The following is a 23,698-nucleotide window of genomic DNA, read 5'->3' as shown; positions in this document are numbered from 1 at the left end:
TACTCTGTTCCTTGTGAACAGAACTGGCTAATTTAATGCAGCTAATGTGAATTACACCATTGAAAAGTCACGTTTCACTAAGGAAGCAGTCAGTTGTCAGGCCTTCACTTTGTCCTATTTTTGCTGAGTACTAGACTAACAATTCTTCCATTCCATGTTCTCTGCTAAGTTAAATGTGTCATTTAACTTCTTATCTTCACCCAGACTAGCTGAAAGATTGTGCTAAACTGCCTACAGTAGCTAGTTGTCTTTCATCATAAAAACATTCTGATTTCTATGTCTCTTAATCTTGTTCATGACAAACTTATCATCCCTGGCAGTTACATCAGCCTGAGTGTGGAGGGTATTAACAGCTATCCTTACCACCATCAACACCGCTACATTGCCTTCCCCTCCTTCCTCTTGCATATATTTATGTATGTATTACCTGGGAGTGTCGGGGTAAGATCTCCCATTTTCATTGGAGTCCTGAACACAAAAACTCAGAAATATACAGCAAACATAAGTAATGCAATTATAGGCTATGAGAAACCAGACATTTTTGCATTACCATGTAAGAAGACAAGATGCAGCCAACAGTGAACGCAAAATAATATTTTCATCACTTGATGACATCAGACATATACAGTTACAAATTCATCATATACAGAATACAAATATCTGTATATTGAATGTTTGGATAATGGATAATAACATATATTACAATGAGAAATGTAAATGATAGGTATAGTCTGATCAAGAAGAAAATAAATAAAAGGAGGCCATGGAGTGAGTCTGAGCAATCTGGGATAAAAAAAGAATGTAGAGCTTGACAGAAGATTGGGCTGAGTGACCCCAAAAAAGTAAATTATTTGCAGTCTTGCGTTTTGAATTTTTAGTTATGTGCCTTACACTTAAGGAAGTTTACTAATGAAGGCAGTGAACCAGGAACTACCACATTTCATTTCTTAGAATGACATATAATAATTCTCCAGTCAATAACTTGAAACTGTGCTGGATCTGTTTCTAGTTATTTGTATCAAATAATGAAGAAGTCTCATCTGAATAAACTACCCTACATAAAAATCTAAGTTGCACAGATGTTAGATGAATAATGAATTTAAGACAGTGCAATTCACATAAGGACATGCAGTGATTGGATTTGGCCTAGTCTCCCCGTCACAATGAGCTATCCTATAGTATTCTTGTATTAATCTAACTTCCTCACTTGGAGAATTGTCAAGGAAATTAATATCAGGACACAGATTAGGATGAGATACAATACTGGGAATTTCAGAGCTAGTACTGAAAGTGGGCTGAAAACATTTAGGCACTGATAGCATGGAACTTTTTATTAACTCTTAGATACAGTCCTTAACGTATGAGCCATCTCTCTGAAGTATGGAAACAATCTTTAACCCTCTTTCTGCAGACAAAACTGAATTATCTCATGGAGAGATTGTCAGCTGGTTTGCATATTGTATGAATTTGGTTTTATGAAAGTGATTGATCATTCTATTATATCCACTGTGCAGGCAAAAGATAAAAGTCCATAACCGATTGCTTAACATGCATAAGATTGTACATTCTCAAAAACTCAGTAAAAGTAATTTTAAAAGTTTAATTTGTATTACTGCCTTTGGACTGGACAAGAGGTAGTTTATTCCAAATCAGTACCATTCTGTTGCAAAATCAGTTTGTGATAAAATGACCATTACTCAAATTTCTTACAAGTCTTATTTTTCTGTAAACACATTGGATGATTTTAGACTCAAGCATTCAGAGAGTTGCCTTCACAAAGTTTAAAAACAAGAATAATTTCATGTTTGAGTCTTCTGTATGATAAATGGTATTCATTCAAAGAGCTTTCACTTTTTTTCCCTGTAAATTAGTTTTTCTAGTTCTTTAGGGGCTTTTGTCTCTGTGTACCACAAATGGCAACCATACTCCATTTTTATATTAGTGTAAAGTGGAAGTAATACTTTCTTTTCTTTGATTTAAAAGAAAAAAGATGTCTATACAGCCTGTACTTTAACAGCCCCAGTTGTTCAAAATTTTTGAAAAGTCACATTTCTCTCAACAAGTACACCAAGTTTTTTAAATCTTGAAACTGGAACAAGTTACAAAACTTTCAAGGCATAGGCCAGAATACACAGATATTTAGTGCATTATGTACCACAAATTAATATGGGTAAAAGTAATGCACAGTGAGGGGGGGGAATTCAGAGACAGTATGATTGTATAAAGTAGCAAGGCGTGCAGTGCATTCTAATGAGTACATAATGATACGGAAATTATCATATACTACATAAATCCTACTACAGATTTAAGCCACATGACAAAACTGAAAGTGATGAACCAATTCAGAATCATGTAAAAAGGCAATTGTACTGTGGCATATACCCATTTTTGCTCCAAGAATTATGATGCAGGTGAGGAATGTAATGTTAGAACTTGCAGCCACTACTATTCAGTAGCATGTGTCAATGACCATCCTCATCCCAGTGTCCCAAGTTTTGCACATTGCATCTATCTGTGCCAACACATAGCACCTGATATTTCTCTAACTGAGTAAACAGTGGATTGCAATCCAATTTTGTGTTGCCACAGAGAGACTTTATGCGACCTTCTCAAGCTGTCTGCCAGAAACAGAATCAGGAGAGATGCTTGGCATGTGCAGCATGTCTATTCCGGTGGATACCAACATATTTGTAGCTTTAATCATCTTAGCTATAGGAACCTTTTAGTGATCAAACAGGGGCACCTTATTGATATCATAGGCATCAGCCTTGTAAATCTCAAGCCAGTTCCTCCACATTATGCTGCAGGATGCGGAAGAGCATATTTAGTTTCCTGTGAGAGCAGAGATGACAAACCATCATTCACCGCTTCCCTTAAGTTCTGGGAGCCATTGATTGCACACACAGACACACACACAAACACACGCACACACACACACACACACACACACACACACACACACACACACACACACACACACACACACACACACACACACACACACACACACACACACACACACACACACACTGCCATGACGGGCTGACCTGATCCAGTGGGCATGCATTTGATTAACAGGAAGGCTACCCCTTCCCTTAACAGCCATATGGTCTGTATTGCACAGTACGTTATTTATAATGTGTCAATGCACCACCAATGCAGTACTTGTTATTTCTCACATCTGGTACATACCTGACCTATACCAAAAGCTCCTGTGAGAGAATTTTGGATTGGGTCATCCAATTGGTTGTCGCTCACACACAAGCTAGATAGACAGGTCCATATACACAGGTGCTATACAAGCATGGAGCATACCATATATAATATGTTGTGTGCTGCAGGTGATTATAGATATGCCCTAGAGCCCTGGTTAATGACTCTAGCAATCTGCAGCTAACAGACCATACAGGTAATGGTCTATACAGCAGTGCATGCTAAAAAACGTAATATAGTCAAACAGATGTTTTGCTGCAAAATGGACACTTCTGTTGTCTAGATACATAAGGAGGGGCACTGTAAAAAATCCTTAAATCTGCAGTAAGATTTATGTAGTATATGGATAAATGTGATGAAAACTGAGTAAAAGATAAACCTGTTACATGCTACTATAGTGCGAGACCTGACCATAACAATGCTTTCAAAGGTGTGTAACATTTTTACACACCCACTGTGGTGGTAAGGTATAAAGGAAAGGACGTTCATTTGGTCTCTGAATATGTTTTCTCCAATGTCCACTGAAGTTTACATAGCTATGGGATACGCAAGCTGGGCAAAGTCAACATCATTTACACAGGTGAGGGGGGCTGTTAAGGTAAGGCACCCAGAAATCAGTATGTCAAGCTATGTGATCACAAGTGACAGTGCGGCTGTCTCTCCATCAGTCTCATCAGTATGAGTTGGAACAGTCATATTAAACTTGTAACAATAAATCTTTATTATTCAAATGATGAATAAATGAAAACAAAGTAAGTACAACACACTTGATATTCATACCACCAGTGACCAGAACTACTACATGAGCAACAAGTGTGCATGTATAATCCATATGCATAATACTTATAAAAAATACTCCAAAATCAACTAACTAAGTTTGTACTACAGGAATTATCTTCCAAAAAGAAAATAAATAAAAAAAAAAAGAAAGAAAAATAATGAAAAAATGTAGAGAGTCAATTCAGTTCAGTATAACAGATGTGTAACATGAAGAAGATATTAATAATTAACATGTGGATGACATAACCCTAGAGCCGCACGCTGCATATAGAAAATCAGAATAGTAGAAAATTCTTTCCAAATGTTAATATCTGAATGCTGTGAAGACCACTCTTATTAATAAAACATCAACAATTGACACATCCAGTCTAGTTCAATAGATTTCCACAAACTGAGAAAATGAAAATCTGCTGCACAATGCTGCAAGAAGGGAACAGGGCAGACTCCAAAACAATGAAATTCAAAACCACATTGTTGTTGTTGTCTTTCAGCTTTTTCTGGTTAGGGGTCGCCACAGCGGAACTCCAGTCCACTAATGATTGGCAGTAGATTTTCACGAACACCGAGTGCCAGCTCGACGTTCAATCTTCAACGAAGAAATTGAGCCAAAGTTTATTGAACCACAAACGATGGAAAGCGCTTTCATCCTATCAAAGAACTTTCTCAGACAATCCAATTACACAAACATCTACATTTTATATCCTGTCATGCACATAGTCATCAAACATTAGCCACGCCCCCTTAAAGTAAAAACAGACAAATACATATATAAAATATGAATAAATATTACTAATATGAATTCTAGAAAACAATATATGTATATAAATAGTAATATAAATATATATCAAAGTTTAAAAAAAAAAAAAATATATATATATATATATATATATATATATATATATATACATACACACATATATCATCTTTTAAGAGCTCTTAATATTAGAAGGGAACTAATAGATAAATTCTCTTTTAGACCTGACCAGTTAGTGGAATCTAATAATAATTGCCAGCATAGTTCCCTACTTTCAAGTAGTATCATTAATTTATTAATGGGGTAATAAGTTTAATTATTTGTACTATTTGTATAAATGTTTCTTTGTTTCTGTCCTTGTTATTGTCTCGGAGCTTTTCTCCTCGGGCCTCTACTGAAAATGGACATATATCCAGTTAGACTAGCCCGGTCAACAAATGTAAAATAAAAAAAAAAAAATAAAAATAAAAAAATAAATCATAATGATGGTGGTGAAGAAGGTACGAATAATATTCCTCACATACAGGAAGAAGATGAGGAAGTTTTTGTAGATGGAGATGAATATCCCCCTTTGAGGCATTCAAAGCACTTGAAGAACGGGGCCCCCCAAGTGAACAATATGAGAATGGAGAATTATCCAATCCATGTGTATACCAACAATCAATGGAACAGAGGAAAGGGGGCATAAACAGCAACAGAGGAGGGATGAAATACATCAACAGGGGTTGGATGAACAGGAAACAGTTCAAGTACATCAAGTGACTATAAGTGAAGAAACAATAAAGGATATAATAAATCTGAATAATGTTGACCATATTTTTCCAGTATGCAACATCATAACTAATAGTTCAGGAGACTTTAAGGTATATAATGTTTCTAGTTTATACTTGTCAACATGGAGTCTTTTAAATGTATTGTATTTTATTTTAAGGAATGAAACGATTTTAAAGCATTGATTTTTATTAGTTGATTAAATAATTGCATGCATTGTGTGTGGTATAAAAGGAAGTCATAGTTTGGTAAATTCATTTTGCATCTGAGGAAGTATAACAGAAGACGAAAATGCTATTGTGGTGCAATTGCATTTATGCAATAAAGCTGTTGGTTCCACATTTCGCTGTCGTAAAGAAATTTTATTTCCACCTCTTAGAGTGCCAGGACTGTGTTGGTTTTGTTTACTAGTTACTTTGGGCACTTTTTTCTCCGTTTCGTTTTGGTATATAATTTTTCTGATATAACGTTTAATGAAGAACAATGTGACATTTTTGCTAAGGGATATACTTATATACCCTGGCAATATAGTAATATGGCCAATACCCTTATGGATCTGAAGTTATATACCCGTAAATTGAATTTTAGGATATTATTTAAAGATTCATCCATTGAACATTCTGTGAACCCCCTGACAATTTCTAGTACATACAGCCCCCCTTTGCACCCCATATTAACATTGTTTGAAAAGATATGTGAATTAGACATTCGGAATTTGGTTAGAAATCACCGTGAGGCTAATGGCTTTAATTCTAGGGAAAATATAGTTATTAAAGAAATCAATTTGGATGATTATTATAAGAAAATGCATTTTACATTGAATGGAAAGCTTATATAACATCTTCTTTGAATGAGCTGAATGGATCATATGTAAAGATAAAAAATTAATTACAAGATCTGTTTATAGATGGTTTTATTAATATTGACTTCCTGAATTATTTAACTGTGGTACATCAAAAAATATCAGTAATGGTCTCCCTAAGTTGCATAAGGATACTTTACAGCCACCCATGCACCCCATAGTTGACTCTAAAGGATCTATTACACAACCATTAGCAAAATATTTAGATTTTAAATTAAAACATTTTGTATATGATGAATCACATGTATATAAGGACTCGTGGAGTTTTTTGAAAGATATTAATGATATTTCTTTTTAAGATTCTTATATGTTAATAACTATTGATATAAAAGATTTATATTCAGTTATTCCTCATCAAATAGGCCTTGAATGATTTAATGAGTACTTATATGAGAAAAAAGTGGAACATTTTGACGTAGTATTGTATGCACAACTCATGGACATTATTTTAAAAAACAATTTTATTTTATTTAATAATGAGATTTTTTTTACAGCAGGAAGGAGTCACTATGGGGTCAGCATGTGGGGGCCTATATGCAAATATAATAGTGCTGCAATGGGAGAAAAAATATATTTTTCGTCTGATTATTTTTGGTTCTATAGCGTATTATATGCATTTCTTAGATGATATTTTTATTTTGTGGGACAGTCCCCATGCTATAGTTAATTAATTTATAGCGTTTATTAATTCCACTACTCAATTTTTAAAGTTTACACATCAGTTTGACATGCATAAGATAGCATTTTTAGATATTTTATTAATGAAGGATTACAATAAAAAGAGATTTACTTCAAAAATATATAGAAAGGAAAGATATTCAAATTCATTGTTACATTTCACTAGCACCCACCCATATAAACAAAAAAGAGCAATAATAAAAGGGCAGTTTGTTCGCGCTGCCTGGATGGTATCAGACTTAGAAGAATTTTTTAACGAATGAGACAATTTGAAGGGTATGTTTTTAAAGAGAGGTTACCCCATGAGATTAGTGAATGAGGTTTTGTTAGAGGTGGCAAATAAAAGAGAAAGGAAATTTTATGTTCCCCTCCTGTCATAAGTTTTAATTAATGAAGGAGAAGTGATGAATGAAATCTCCTTTAATATTAAGCATGCAAATAATGATTATACTGCTTCATTTATTACTACTTTTACAATAGATAGTGTGGACATTAAGGGCATTCTTAATAAAAATTGGGTTATTTAACACAGGATAGGGACATAAGCCCCATGTTGAAGAGAGACCTGTTACTATATTTAGGAAGGGTAGAAACTTGAAGTATTTATTTGAAAAGATAAGTTCATTTAATAATGCAGTTAGGAAGGGACAGATGAGGAAATGTGGTATGTGCAGATACTGTAGATATGTAAAAGAAGGTGAAATATTTTTTGTTAACAACAGGCACATACACATTAATTCTAAATAAAATTGCAACTCTGAAAGAGTTATATTTATTTATTTGTTTTATTTTACATTTATTTTACATTTGTTGACCGGGCTAGTCTAGCTGGATATATGTCCATTTTCAGTAGAGGCCCGGGGAGATAAGCTCCGCTTATAAAATTTTAATGATACTAAGTAAAAACTATTAAGAACTACATGCAATATAATAACATAATAATAGGCTAAAAAAACATTTAAAAAAAGAAAATAAACAAGTGGTACAAAAGTGATGGAGTGAACAAAGTATTTTAGAACATGACAACAAGAAGTATACAATAAACATGTACAGAGAGAGGGATAAAGGAAAATAGATGAAAAGAAAGTGAACTTAGTCAGGGGTGAAGTAAGTCAGATGACAAGAAGTAAAGTTTGTCAGGATTAGTACAGGGGCACAGCCATTGTGTTTTGAGGTAAAGTTTGAGTTTCGTTTTAAAGAGAGACTTTGAGGGAATAGATGAGAGTTCAGAGGGAAGCAGGTTCCAATATTTTCCAACAGTGTTTGAGAAAAGAGAGTCTCCGGCCTTGTTGTTTGACTTAACAGTGTTTATAAGAAGTTTGTGTGCAGATTTCAGGGACTTTAGGTTGTGGTATGGGTGAATCAGGCTTGATAATATAGGAGTTTTGTCAGGTTGATAAAGAATTTGATGGGCCTATGCTAAGTTGGTTAATTTTTAGTTGCTGTTGATATTCCAGCCAGCCTAGTTGTTTTAAATTAGTACAGTGGTGGGTTCTGTAAGGGTTTCCTGTGGCAAATCTGGCTATGTTGTGGTAGGAGTTTTCTAGTTTTGACAGATTTTTTTTGATAATTTGGTAAAAATGGGGGAGGTATAGAGAAGGGGTGAGATAAGGTGGGAGTGGGCTATAGTTGTTCTAGATTCTGGAGTGAGGAAAGGTTTGATTCTGTAAAGAGAGCCTATTTTTTATTAATGGTTTTTAGTGTGTTGTTAATATGGGCATCGAAGTTGAGGTTGTTGTCAATGGTAATGCCTAGTAGTTTGGTAGTAGACTCTTGTGATATAGGTGTGCCATTTGTTGATGTTATAGTAAAATCAATGAGGGGAGATTTGCTCGAAGGTGTAAAGAGGAGCAGTTTAGTTTTTTTAGGGTTGAGTAGTAGACAATGCTGGGAAAACCAGTCTTCTACAGAGTTAAATATGTGTTGTGTGAGGGTGTGAAGGTGTGAAGGTGTGATACAGATGTGGCTGAACAGATAAGCATTGAATCATCTGCGTACTGTATACATGTGGCTTGGGGAGCCACATGGTGTAGGTCATTGATAAATAAAGAAAATAGGAGAGGACCTAGAATAGACCCTTGTGGGACTCCAATGTTGACAGGTAGCTGGGAGGATAGAGTGGATTTCCAGAGTACTGCTTGATGTCTGTTTTTTAAGTAGGACTTAAACCAGTTAATAGATTGGGTATCAATTGATGTGGATTGCAGAATGTGAATGAGTATTTGATGGTTGACCATGTCAAAGGCTTTGGATAGATCTAAGAAAAGTGCTGAGGCTGAGGAGAGGGTGTTATTGTTGCGATTTTTGTTGATTGTGTCTGTAAAGGAGAGGAGGGCAGTGGTGGTACTGTGGGATGGTCTGAAACCGTGTTGGGTGTTAGAGAGTAGGTTATTATGGAGAAGGTGTTGAAGCAGTTGTTTGTGTATACACCTTTCCATGATCTTAGATAATGGCGAAAGAAGGGCTATGGGGCGGTAATTAGATATTTCAGTAGAATTTCCACCCTTATGGAGGGGGATAATGTGGGAGACTTTCCAAAGTTTAGGGACATATCCTTCAGTGATGGTTCTATTGATCAGAATTGAAATTGGGAAGGCTATTGCTTTAGCTGCTAATTGCAAGTATTCTGCGGGTAATAGATCAGCAGAGGGAGTACATGGTTTGAGTTTTTTATAAGGGAGAGAATATAAGTTGTTGGGACCGGTTGGAAGTGAAAAGGTGGGGGTGGGTTTAGGTTGCTGATTGACATGTGTGTGTTTTTGATGGGAAGTTGACTTGCTAAGGTTTGAATAGTTTCTATGAAGAAGGAATTAAAGTAATTTGCTGTGTGGTTGGGGTTATTTATGTCAGAGCCTTGTGGGTTGGGTGTGACAGGTTTACTTGGCTGTAGCAATTGATTTATGGTTGCCCAGAATTTTTGTGGGTTGTTTTGGAGAGAATGTTGAGGTTTCAGGTAGTAATTTTTTTTATCGTTCATTATTACTTTTTTGGTCTCATTTCTTAGTTGCTTAAAGATTTGGTAGTCTGCTGTGTTTTTAGTTAAGCGAGATTTGTTCCAGGCTTTATTCTTGAGAGTGATTTTTTGTTTGGTTTCTATTGATAGCCAGGGGCCGGTTTAGTTTTGATTCTAATGGAGCGTGTGGGGGCATGGTAATTGAGGATAGTTAGAAACTTAGCATTAAAGAAATCAACAGCTTCATCTAGTGGAAGATGTTTTAAGGGTGTCCAGTTGCATGCTTCTAGTTCATTTTGAAATAGCTCCAAGTTGAAATTTTTTTTGGATCTAATTGTTCTGGTTATTATTTGGGTAGGAGGGTTGGTTTTAAGCCTGATTATGGAGGTTAGTAAGTGGTCACTTATATCATCAGGGAGTGTTCCTGTTTTATAGGTATGGGGTTGGTTGTTGGTGAGTATCCAGTCTATGGTACTTTCTTTTTTGTTAACTTTATTTATTCTAGTGGGGGAGGTGATGGTCTGAGAGAATCCATAAAGGTTAATATGGCTAGTAGGCTGTTTGTTGTTACAAGATTCCCAATCGATGTTTACATCACCTAAGATGATTATCTCTTGGGGTAAGTTTAGTGATAGCCAACATAGGATCTTTTCTATGGTGGAAACGTTATTACCTGGGGAAACATAAATGCAGATAATATAGATTGATTTGACTGGGTTTATATCTAGTTTGGTAATAAGAAGTTCTGCATTTGAGTCCTGGGGAGGTTTTTGGTGGTATGTGGTTATTTGAAGGTTGGAATTAAATAATATGGTAATACCTCCACCTTTTTTAGATTCTCTGTCGAGACATAAGATGTTATAGCCAGGAGGAATGATTTCACTGTCTTTTGTTGAGGGTTTTAACCAGGTTTCTGTTAGACAAATAATATCAAAGGAGTACAGCTGTAGGAGGGCATGTAGTTGAGTTGTTTTATTATTAATGCTACGTATGTTAAGGTTGGCTACTGAGAGTGAGTTTTTGGGTTGTTTAAGCAGTGGGTTAACAATGGGGTCTAGTTTACTGGATTGATTTAAGGAGGAGTCAGTTGGGCCTGGGTTTGGGTGAATATCTCCATTCTTAAGTAGGAGGAGTAGGGTTAGGTAAGTAGTTTTTTTATATTTACTATGTGGGAGTGGTATCCTTATGGGATTAGGGTATACATGTTTGATGTGGGTAATTCTATGATATTTGGGTAATAGATAGCTAGGTATTGAAGTTATGTTGATGTGATGGTTGGGGTGGATAGGAATTAAGGAGGAAGTTTGTTTGTGTGGTGTGTTAAGGTGTGAGAGTAGTGGTTGTTCATAGGAGGTAGTAAGGTGTGCTAGTAATAGAGTGAAAGTAAGAGAGAACATGATTATGGTATGTTTGAGTGCTAAGGTGGGAAGTTTAAACATTGGAAAGGTTGATATTAGTTATAGTTACTAGTACAAGTGTCGTGGGTGTGGTATTGTTAGACTAGTTAAGTGGTATATGCGAAAGGGTGTGGTAATGGAAAGAGGTATTGGGTGAAGAGAGCGGGGATTGGATAGTTGTTGTTGGGTTGTAAGTGGAGGAACAGGAGAGGGGTGTGGCTAGGTAGGTATATCTGTAGATGCACTGGGGGTGGGTGAGATTTGGGGGTAGGGTAGGGGAGCGGAGTGAGCCCGCAGGGCGAACGGAGCGGGTAGAGACAAGACAGAGAAGTTAGCAAGGAAACAATCAGTAATACAGGTAGCTACAGGCAAGTAAAGGTGAATTATGAGTGGAGAAGGTTAGATGATACAGGAGAAAGAAGAAGAAAGGCTTCCTGAGGGGTAAGCACTAAAAAGTACCAGGTAAGTTGGAGTGAGAACAAGTAAGTGGTTTGGTAGTAGAGGCTTTCAAAGTTATCTCCGTAGCTTAGGGAGAGGGAGAGAGATAGATGGGGGAAAGGCGCCCCCTAGTGGGCAGGTCAGGGAAAAAGGATGAGTTAGAAAGGGAGCAGCTAAGTGTAGGAACTGGTGAAGAGAAGGATATCTATAGCGAGGAGGAGCAGGTATGAGGAAGAGGTGTATAGGCTGTTCGGAAGGCACAGGAATAGGGGTTAGGCTGCTGTCTACACAGATTCCCAGTTGACTTAGATACCCAGAAACTGGTGGTGGATACAGTCTGTTTTACAAGGTAAATCTAGTCCATAACATACTCTTTTTGTTTTCCTTGATAGAGGGTGCAGCACACTGGAGATAGTGGCCACAAGCGAGTGGATAGGGTCATAACACCAGGAAGGCTGAGGCTGTATCAGGAGTAGGCACAATTCAACTTGGGTACTTTGGGGAAAGAAGGGAAGAAAGGTAGAAGAGAGAGAACAGGGTTAGAAGTTCATCATGTATATTAAGAAAATAAAAAGCAGTATTAGTAAACAATAAAACTTCCAACTTAGATAAAGGCTAACAACAATACTTATAACATTGCAAATAGAGGTTTGAGCAGGTTGAAACAGCAGGTAACACAGTGGAATGATATGAACAATGCCGTAGGAAAAAACAGATGCTGTGCAGGGGTGCATTAACTGTACTAGTATGAGCTTAAAATAAGAAGGACAATATAGCCCTTAAAATGAAATAAGTCCCTATCTACACAACAGTTGAGGAAAAAAATGCAGTGAAATAAATGAAAATATCCTAGTGTAATGCTAGCACCGTATTCCACGTTGGTGGAGTATAGCATAAATACGGCCGTATTTATTAACTAAAGCATGGACAGAATGGGCTAGGCAACATGCTTGCTTCAGGTAGCGACTACATTGGACCGAGGTCTCAGTCTTGTGCCACGTGGGTGGCACAGTAAGCAACCTGTAGGTAAAGTGTTATGGCCTCAGGACATTCATCGAGGCATAGGTTATGTGATATCATAAAAAAAGAACTACAGAGATCTAGTCTGTGATATCATAAAGAAAAAAATGAACTACAGAGATCTAGTCTGTAGTTCGGTGAGCAGGAGTAGTAATAACAATCTAAGGAGGGTCCAAGATGACTAGATTAAGGGTCGCTCAGGTACAGCTTTGTCGCAACACAGAATGGTATGTGTAAAGTGTTGAACGACACAAAAATAACTGTGCTACTATTGTCGCTAAGCCACAACAAAAAAGTAAAGGCTGATGTGATGCGTGGAGGAGCTGGGAGACAACAGAGAAACTACAAGTTCAAACGCAAAAACCACAAAGCAGATATACAGCTATAAACAGTTGATAAATACAGTCTAAATCTTAGTCGCTATGATAGAGTATCAAGTAATCCCAATATACAGCTATAAACAGACGATAAATACAGACTAAACCTTAGTCACTAGGTCAGAGTATCAATTAACCTAATTTAGGATGTGGTATGCACCAGGGACAGCAAATATCCATTACATGAAAATTAAGTTACATTCTCCGCTCGGTGAACATTCAAGTAAAGATAAACAGTAAAACTTTGGTAAGCCAGTATAAACAAGCCACAGTACCACTTACTAGGGACTAGGATACCGGGCAGAGCAGACAGCAGCAGAGACCCTCTACTGAAGAACTAAGAGAAAAAGGGCGCCACACAGGTCAAGGGGTATAAGTAACCTCCCACGAGACAATGCGACAAATAGGAAGGAAAGAAGTGTAATATATTTAAGCTGGGTGGAGCCAAGCATCAGATGCCTCATAGAGGACAGCAGGTTAAGGGAACAGCAGGGAAAACATAATGGGAAGGAGCAGGAAAAATAGGTGTACAGCTAGAAGATAAGGGGTTTAAACAACAATATGCAATAATATATATATAACAAAGAGAAGACAGGTAGCCAGTAGTTAGTGACAAGACAGAGAAGTTAGCAAGGAAAAATCAGTAATACAGGTAGCTACAGGCAAGTAAAGGTAAATTATGAGTGGAGAAGGTTAGATAATACAGGAGAAAGAAGAAGAAAGGCTTCCTGAGGGGTAAGCACTAAAAAGTACCAGGTAAGTTGGAGTGAGAACAAGTAAGAGGTTTGGTAGTAGAGGCTTTCAAAGTTAGCTCAGTAGCTTAGGGAGAGGGAGAGAGATGGATGGGGGAAAGGCGCCCCCTAGTGGGCAGGTCAGGGAAAAAGGATGAGTTAGAAAGGGAGCAGCTAAGTGTAGGAACTGGTGAAGAGAAGGATATCTATAGCGAGGAGGAGCAGGTATGAGGAAGAGGTGTATAGGCTGTTCGGAAGGCACAGGAATAGGGGTTAGGCTGCTGTCTACACAGATTCCCAGTGGACTTAGATACCCAGAAACTGGTGGTGGATACAGTCTGTTTTACAAGGTAAATCTAGTCCATAACATACTCTTTTTGTTTTCCTTGATAGAGGGTGCAGCATGCTGGAGATAGTGGCCACAAGCGAGTGGATAGGGTCCTAACACCAGGTAGGCTGAGGCTGTATCAGGTGTAGGCACAATTCAACTTGGGTATCTTTTTGTTTTCCTTGATAGAGGGTGCAGCATGCTGGAGATAGTGGCCACAAGCGAGTGGATAGGGTACTAACACCAGGTAGGCTGAGGCTGTATCAGGAGTAGGCACAATTCAACTTGGGTATCTTTTTGTTTTCCTTGATAGAGGGTGCAGCATGCTAGAGATAGTGGCCACAAGCGAGTGGATAGGGTCCTAACACCAGGTAGGCTGAGGCTGTATCAGGAGTAGGCACAATTCAACTTGGGTATCTTTTTGTTTTCCTTGATAGAGGGTGCAGCATGCTGGAGATAGTGGCCACAAACGAGTGGATAGGGTCCTAACACCAGGTAGGCTGAGGCTGTATCAGGAGTAGGCACAATTCAACTTGGGTATCTTTTTGTTTTCCTTGATAGAGGGTGCAGCACGCTGGAGATAGTGGCCACAAGTGAGTGGATAGGGTCCTAACATCAGGTAGGCTGAGGCTGTATCAGGAGTAGGCACAATTCAACTTGGGTATCTTTTTGTTTTCCTTGATAGAGGGTGCAGCACGCTGGAGATAGTGGCCACAAGCCACAATGGAACCAATATAGCTGTTTCTACATTGGTAAAACTGATAAACCGCATTTATATGAAAGAACTCACAAGGACACTAATGCATTATATAGCTATATTTTAGAATACAATGAACATTCCTTTTTTTTTATTATAGACAATATAGCCTCTGACATCAGAGGTGCTGCATGGTCGATACTACTTGAAAAAAGGGAACTATACTGGCAGTTATTATTAGATTCCACTAACTGGCCAGGTCTAAATGAGAATTTATCTGTTAGTTCCCTTTTAAAATTAAGAGCTCTTAAAAGATGATATATATATATATATATATTTTTTTTTTTTTTTTAACTTTTATACATATTTATATTACTATTTATATACATATAGTGTTTTCTAGTATTAATTTTAGTAATATTTATTCATATTTTATATATGCATTTGTCTGTTTTTACTTTAAGGGGGTGTGGCTAATGTTTGATGACTATGTGCATGACAGGATATAAAATGTAGATGTTTGTGTAATTGGATTGTCTGAGGAAGTTCTTTGATAGGGCGAAAGTGCTTTCCATCGTTTATGGTTCAATAAACTATGGCTCAATTTCATCAAAATTGTGACTTTGAATTTCATTGTTTTGGAGTCTGTCCTGTTCCCTTCAATAGATTTCCAACATTTGCAAATAGTCATACCCCCAGATTCATGAAGGTCTGTGCAAGAATAAGACTATTCTTGCATGGAGTGGTTCGTGTCTGTTTAGAAAAGCAGCATGCCTTGCATATTCATGAAGGTACGCTGCTGTTTAATCTACACGGACACAAAGCATGAATGAGTGCGGGGGGCATGTCAGAGTAGTGCATGGACACTAAACACACCCCCTGCACTCAGAAAGTGCCGTACAGCACTTTCTTAGCTGAACTGGCATAATATTACAGCTTTGCTCTAATATTATGCCAGTATTTCAGTGTCCGCGGACACTGAAGTGAAAAAATGATCATTTCAGTGTCCACAGACACTAAAATAAAAATGGCAACAAGAAAGAAATACAGAGGGTGTGTGACAGGTTCTGTGACACACACCCCTGCATTGCTGCCGTATGACACGTTTGCAACCTGCTAAGGTAGGAAATGTATGCAAATGCACACATAACAGGATAAATCCCACAAAAGTGAAAAAGCACAAGCATAGCCCCAGAAATATTAAAAGTTGATAGAGAACAGGTCATGCAAGGCCATGTCAAACCCAGATTTGATGAACATGCTTCATCTCAAAAAATCTAGATCCCTCAGAGCCACAAGGGCGGGAGACTTAAACCTCGACACGGTTATTAATAGGACGTGCTGGAGGGATAGATTCATCACCCAAAGACTCCCTATGATGTGGAACAAAATCCCGGTTTATGTGAGGCAGAGCACCTCCCTGGCCTTGTTCAAGAGGAATCTTGACCAATGGATGGGAGATCGCAGATACACCCCAGGGGTTACCTCAGTGTCACTGCTCGACAGAGGCACAGCAAAATAATGGGCATAGTTTCTCCAAACTAAAGGGGTGGCGTAAGCCACAAAACTATGGGCTAGGCTTATAAATGCCCTCGGGCAGATAGCGTAGTATGAACCTATGAGCCTATGAGCCTATTACCATGAATTACATAAAGATAGAAGTCTGAAAGCAAATATATACCAATATCCCCTTACAGCAGTGCATGTTAACACAGGCACAAATGATGGGGGAAATAAATACTACATTAAGGACACACCTGAAAATTGCCCTCATACACTTAGAAAGTTGATAGATAACAGGATATGTATTAGCAGGAGTCCCAGAAGATAGAAGCCTGAAAGCCAAATGAATGCCAGTATTTCACAATTGCAGTCCCAAGTAGTTGTCAGAACACTACAATACACACCCATATAACCTAATAATATAAAAATAATATATATGTTTTTTCACTATCCTAAGGAATGTTTAAGTGTAGCTAAGTGGGCGTTCACATTTTGGCCATCCACTTAGCATAGCTTAAACATCCCATAGGAACTAAATGCAAATAGACAGGTGACATTCCCAAGCCGAGGTAGTGTAGTGGCTAGAGACGCTCGAGTCCCAAGGCAGGCAATGTATTTTCCTATGTGAAAGTAGTGTAAAAATTATTTTAGTAAACGTAAATTATGTAGCAACTTTTTTTGTCAACCAGGGTAGTGTAGCAGTTCCAAAAGTAAGATGTCAGTGTAGGAAAGATGTGAAACCTCCATATAAAAACAAGTGCCCCATAAAGTATAGTCACACAAGAATATAATTTAACGAAAGCATATAGGGGGATGTCATGGAGGGTAAACGTAAAATTATAATGTGTATATAAATATTATTTTATAATATACAGTTATAAGTATAATATGCTTAAATGTGCCTTAATCATCCTGTATCCATCAGACCTTGTTCTGCCCAGCAACAAAATAGTCAGCTGTACCAAGTCTCAAACCTAGTATGCTGTCCTTTACAATCACAACAAAATATCACTACAACTTCTGAGCTGTAATGCCTTAACAAACATATCATGCATTTTGGTCGTTTAACATTAATGAAACAAAAATAGAAATGCCAAATGTCAACCCCATGACATTGAACACTATACTTAAGAGGAATGTACCACTACACCACCTGAACTGCAGGAATTAATGTTGCTTTTTCAAACATATCATGCAATAGAGGCATACAGCATTAGGGGGAAAGCTTTGTGGAACCATTCATATGTTGTATATGGACATGCACACACACACACACACACACACACACACACACACACACACACACACACACATATATATATATACATATGTGTGTGTGTGTGTGTGTGTGTGTGTGTGTGTGTGTGTTTCGTTCAATAGTCCGAAATCACATCTACCGAGCACACTTTAGCAAATGTGCTTTTTACCAAAAAAGCACTTTCGCTAAAATCCCTCAAAAATGTAAAAAAAAAAAAAAAAAAAAAAGCACAACCGATATTTACGCAGGGGGACAAGCCCCCCTGCACCCCCCACACACCCTACTTTTATATCCTCACTCCGTGATCGCACTACAGTGGGGAAAAGGAAATATTCCCTTTTCCCCACTGTACTACGATCTCAGCAACAGCCATTCCCCCATGATTTCCCTTACTTTTCAGCATACTTCCATGAAAGTGCTTTTTCCGTGAAAAGCACTTTAGCAAAAGTATGCTTGGCCGTTTCAGTTTATATAAATATATATATATATATATATATATATATATATATATATATATATATATATATGGTTTACTATCGGTATTTCGAACGACAAAACATTTGCCGTTCGAAATAATGAAAAGTTAAACCGAAACCAAACATCTCAAGTGTACACGTCACCGCAAATGATTGACACATTTGAGTCAATATTGTCACCGAAAATGTGATGTGATATCTGTATAGGAGCTGATGTAAATCAAACTCCTATACGGCATATCACGTTTTTGCAGGGGGCTACACCTCCCACACCCCCGGTACTAATATATTCCAACTCCAATATCGCACTCCAGTGGGGATATGGATGAATTTCCAATTCCCACTGTACCACGATCTTGTACATATAGTTAAACACACTTATGGGAATGCTCTACTGCATTTGCATAAGTGTGTTCGACTATGCAAAACACTTTTCATTTTGCGAACGACATTCTGATTTTTGGCAGCATAACTGCCAACAGAATGTTGTTCGCACAAATGATAGTAAACCTATACATATACATATATCTATACATATATATATATATATATATATATATATATATATATATATATATGTATGTATATATATATATATATATATATATATATATAGGATCACTACGGAATACCAAAATTCCACAATCCCGAGACTGAATCCCGAGGACCAGAATATCGAGATTGTGGAATCTCGAAACTTAAAAAAAAAAAAGTAAAACATGCAACAAACTATTCTAATGTGTATGCAGGGGGAAAACCCCCCTGTACCCCCCACACCCCCTACAGCTTAAATATACCAAATCTGACATTGCACTACAGTGGAGAGAATGGCAAAGTTCTAGTTCCGCACTGTAGTGCAATCTCCATTCACTACGTTCAAGATTAAGTAATCTCGAGATTCTGGTCCTCGGGATTCAGAATTTCAGGACTGTGGAATTTCTGCATTCTGCAGTGATCCATATATCCGTTGAAACATATTTATGAAAGTAGAGTCATAATATAGATATACATATATAAAAAAAAGGAAGGGGAAAAAAAAAAAAAAAATATATATATATATATATATGTGTGTGTAAGTATGTATATATGTATGTATATAACATGCAGTGCAGTTATAACTCAGAACCATCCCTCTCAACCTTTTAGTGCCAGCAGCCTATGCAAAAGCTGCAAAAGGAGGGGGCTGGGCCACATATAGGGACATATTTCAAATATTGCTGTTACAAATAAAGACATTTGTTACAGCAACAGGCTACATTTCAGCAGACAATTACTGAAGGATATGAGGATGGAAACTGAAATGTTATGTCATTATTTACTGGCATAAATCCTTGGATCATCACCATGATTTACCAAACAAATACAAATAAATTGTGGAACTGAACAAAAGTATGGTCCAAACATCTGGACAGTCTGTGAAAATCCTGGCAGTGGAGAGGTATGCTCAGAACCCCATAGTGCAATGAATCTGGACCAAGCCTGACAAAGTGAGGGGGGAGGGTAAAGGCCTGAAAATAGGGAGATATTCAAAATGCGTCAGTAGATAAGCTGAGAAAGTTAATGTAGTAACACTTTATGTCCTAACATATATTGGCTGAAATATCACAATTCCAGTACTCAATTGCTTTTGATTAGTTAGTGACCTCAATCCCCACATCATCCTACTAATCTGTCAGGAATACACAACAGTTATGGGGACCAGACCAAAGCTATCAGCCAGACAACTGGACATCCTACGAATATGTGGACATAACACAGCATTAGGGAAACTACACTGAGCTACCGAGCAATGTCCAAACTGCAATCAGACTGACATAGCACTACCCAAGTCCAGCTCTGGGGATGTACACATGCATTAGCAAATAAAACAGGCACTACAGGGATGTAACACTAGTGGAAAACAGTTACTGGTGTGAAAGTGCATACCCCCAAACAAATGCACCACAGTCACAGTGATATACCAGGAAGCAAACTGAACATGACAGTATAATGACTGTGTGCACAACAAAATACTCTTTGCCACTCACTCATTACCCCTACATATACTACCCCAAGTCACAGTGTAGTGGGAATCTTGATGTGTTATGGGATGTGTCACGGTTTGCATATACAAACATATAGAGGTGATAGGGAACCAGAAACCAGAGCAGTATGCACAGTCAGATAGAAAGGGACAATGACATTGACATGTACCCCTCCCTAAACAGCCCAAACAATATGTACACACTACATTGCTACATAACCCTGACAGTCTTTTAACAATGGCCAGACATGCACAGACCTCTCAAATGTACAGTTTCTCACAGAATGTATAGGCACAAAAACTCATATCTATTGCCACTTCCTTGTTACATGTCTGGGGGTCTATGACATCACTGGGATGGTAGCAGGAATGAATGCAATAAATAATGATACTACATACCTCTGAACCTCTTAGTGCATGATGTCTGGACAAAGCCTGACATAATTGGGGAAAGAGGCCCAAACACAGGGGTATATTGGACATATTGCTGATAGAAATGTAGACAGTTACTGGTGTTACCGGCTTTGTTATAACATATCTTTTCTGAGGGATATGAAGTCAGTAACACAAATGGATGTTAGCATTTACTGATTGCATTTCTCCAGAGTATCTTACTGATTAGCCAAGGACAACAACTGTCTGGGGAATAGACCAAACATATGAGCCATGCATTTGGACAGTGTCTAGGCCTCTGGACAGTGTAGAGGTATGACTGCAGTAATGTAACAGAATGGAAATCCCCTGACAGCTGCCAAACATGTCACCCAGCACCTTATGAAGTGCAGTAAGACCAACATGACACTCCCCACATCACCTCTGGGGAATTACCCATGTATATTCAAATACAGCATACACTACAAGGATGGAACTGTAGTGAAAAGCAGAGAGTGGTGCACAAATTTCCACCCAAAAACATTTGCACCACAGTCACAGCAACATACCAGTACCCAAAATAAACTCTAGATTAGAACGACTGTCTGAACAAACATATCCTGATTGCCAGTCACACAACTACATCAACATATGCTGGCAAATTCACATTGTACTGGGAATCATGAGGTGTTACAGGACATTTCATAGTCAGCTCCTACAAGCATACAAACCTTCTAGACTGCCAGCAGCTGTAGCAGCATGCAGACTCAGATAGATAAAGGATGTATGGCCCTTGCTTCTGCTACTCTCCCTACCTAACCCAACAAACATCTACACACGCACTGTTACACTCACTTGGCATTCTGTTCACAATGGCCAGACAGACATAACTGTCATGTGCATAGATTTTCACAGAATTACCAGGGTGTGGAAACCATACTCCTGGACGCCGCTGTATACCATGGCCAGGAGTCTGCCAGATCATTGGCATGATAATTGGAGTACAGTTGGTAATTAATGATATACCACACCTCTGCACCTCATAGTGCAGGACATCTGGACAATGCATGATGTACTTGTTGGACAGGGGGCTGGAAAGAGGGACATATCACACATAATGGTGTTACAAACAAACAGTAGCTGCTGAAGGATATGATGACTGGAGCACCAATAGATGTCAACAGTTACTTACTACAATCCTCACATTATCATACCAACCCCTCAAAAACAGACGTCGTTCGAGGAACAGACCAAGCATAACAGGCAAACATCTGGACAGTCTGAGAACAACATGCCAGTTGAGAGGTATGTCAGAGGCATATCATTGTCAGATGTCAAGTCACCCAGTAAAAAATACATGTCCAGATCAACATTGTCAATTTAGCAACCCTCCATGTTTATAACAGCACTAATGACATACAATCTGTACCCATTTCTGGAGCTTCGTCCCCCATGTTGTGGGGCTGTCGCCACATGTCCTGTAAGGTATTTCCACCTACTGTCTGTGAATCTGTAGCCCCCACAGCTCTGTAATGTCCCCTGCACAGGCAAGGAAAATGGGCAAGGCTCATATGAAAGGCATCCCATATGTTGGAACTAGCAGCAGTGTCCAGGCCCACACCACAATACTATTTGGGCACCTACATAGCTTTATGGCCTCAGCAATACCCGAGAGGACAACATCAACCCCCTAAAGGTAAGGTGAATGCTTGTGGTGGACAGCAGCAATACACAACTACAATCATATGTGGAAATAGTTACAGGATGGGTCAAGAAGGAAGAGGTGTTTCATTGGAAGACATGTCACCTTGTTCTGTGAAAGCAAATAAGGTCACAGGTAATGTACACTAAGGCTGTCTTTGAGTGCAAACTGGAGACATCCATCAAGGCCAATCACTAGGCCTTCCAGACGTGTGTCTGCAATTCCAAAGGCAACACACATATCTGCTCTGTAGTGGTGGTCAATAACACCACGTACACATATGCCGTGGATATAGGCAACCGGCTGTGGACAGGTGAAATGTAAACATCACCACCCTGTCCCCCCATAGGTACACATGTGCATGTACAGCACCTGCCCCCTCCTCTCATGATCAAAAAACAGGTCTGTAATGCCCTCTCAAAGGCAACACATAGAGGTCTCCATAGCCCTAATAACATTCCTGGCTACATTCAACATGAACACAGGCATGGGGTCTCAGACCCATTCTGCAGTGAAGTCAGCCACAGCCTCACCAGTGTCATCCCATCTGCACACAGGACAGACAGAAAGTTGATAGAAAACAGGTTATGCATTAGCATTAATAGTCATAAGGATACAAGTCTGAAACTGAAATGTATGCCATTATGTCATGATAGCAGTCCTCAATGACATGACTGAAAAACTCAATACTCTCCATTTAATATAGTAATATAATATTAATATCCAATAGGTGATAAATAAAAATATACAGCTGAAATCCCCAAACCAAGATATTGTAGTGGTCAGATTCCCAGCTTTGCATGCAGGTGTACATGGCGAGAGTAATACAACAGGCAATCCAAATTTACGTAGAAAAGCAGTGTTAAACTTGCTATATTCATATTAAAATATGTGGTAAGTTATTTTTGTCACCCAGGGTTGTGTAACTTGTGTAAAATGGATGTGGGAGTGCATATAACATGTGAAAACACCAATGTATATGGGTCCACTTCTAAATCTTGAAAGCTCATAATCTTAAAATTCAAAATACTGAAGCAAGAATCCTGAAAGTTCAAAATACTGAAAACTCAAAATAATAAATCTCATAACACTGAAAATACAGATTACACCAACACTTACAATATTCCAACACAACATAACAAAACATATTACTTTTCTCCAACTGTAAACAGGTGGAAAGCCCCCCCCTGCACCCCCCATGTGGGGGTCTGCACCCCCATATCCCCTGCTACTTAGGTTCATAGGTTCATAGGTTGGTACTAGGCTATCAGCCCTAGGGCCTATACAAGCCTAGCCATAACAATTCCTGGCTATTTCTTCCCACACTATTGGATCTAGTGCTATACCCTGGGACTGATACGAAAA

This window comes from Protopterus annectens, chromosome 16.part0 (assembly GCF_019279795.1).
Source record: "Protopterus annectens isolate FY-2018-M chromosome 16.part0, PAN1.0, whole genome shotgun sequence".
Taxonomy (NCBI): Eukaryota; Metazoa; Chordata; order Ceratodontiformes; family Protopteridae; genus Protopterus; species Protopterus annectens.
The sequence above is the reverse complement of the archived record's forward strand: the minus strand, read 5'-3'. Positions refer to the sequence as shown.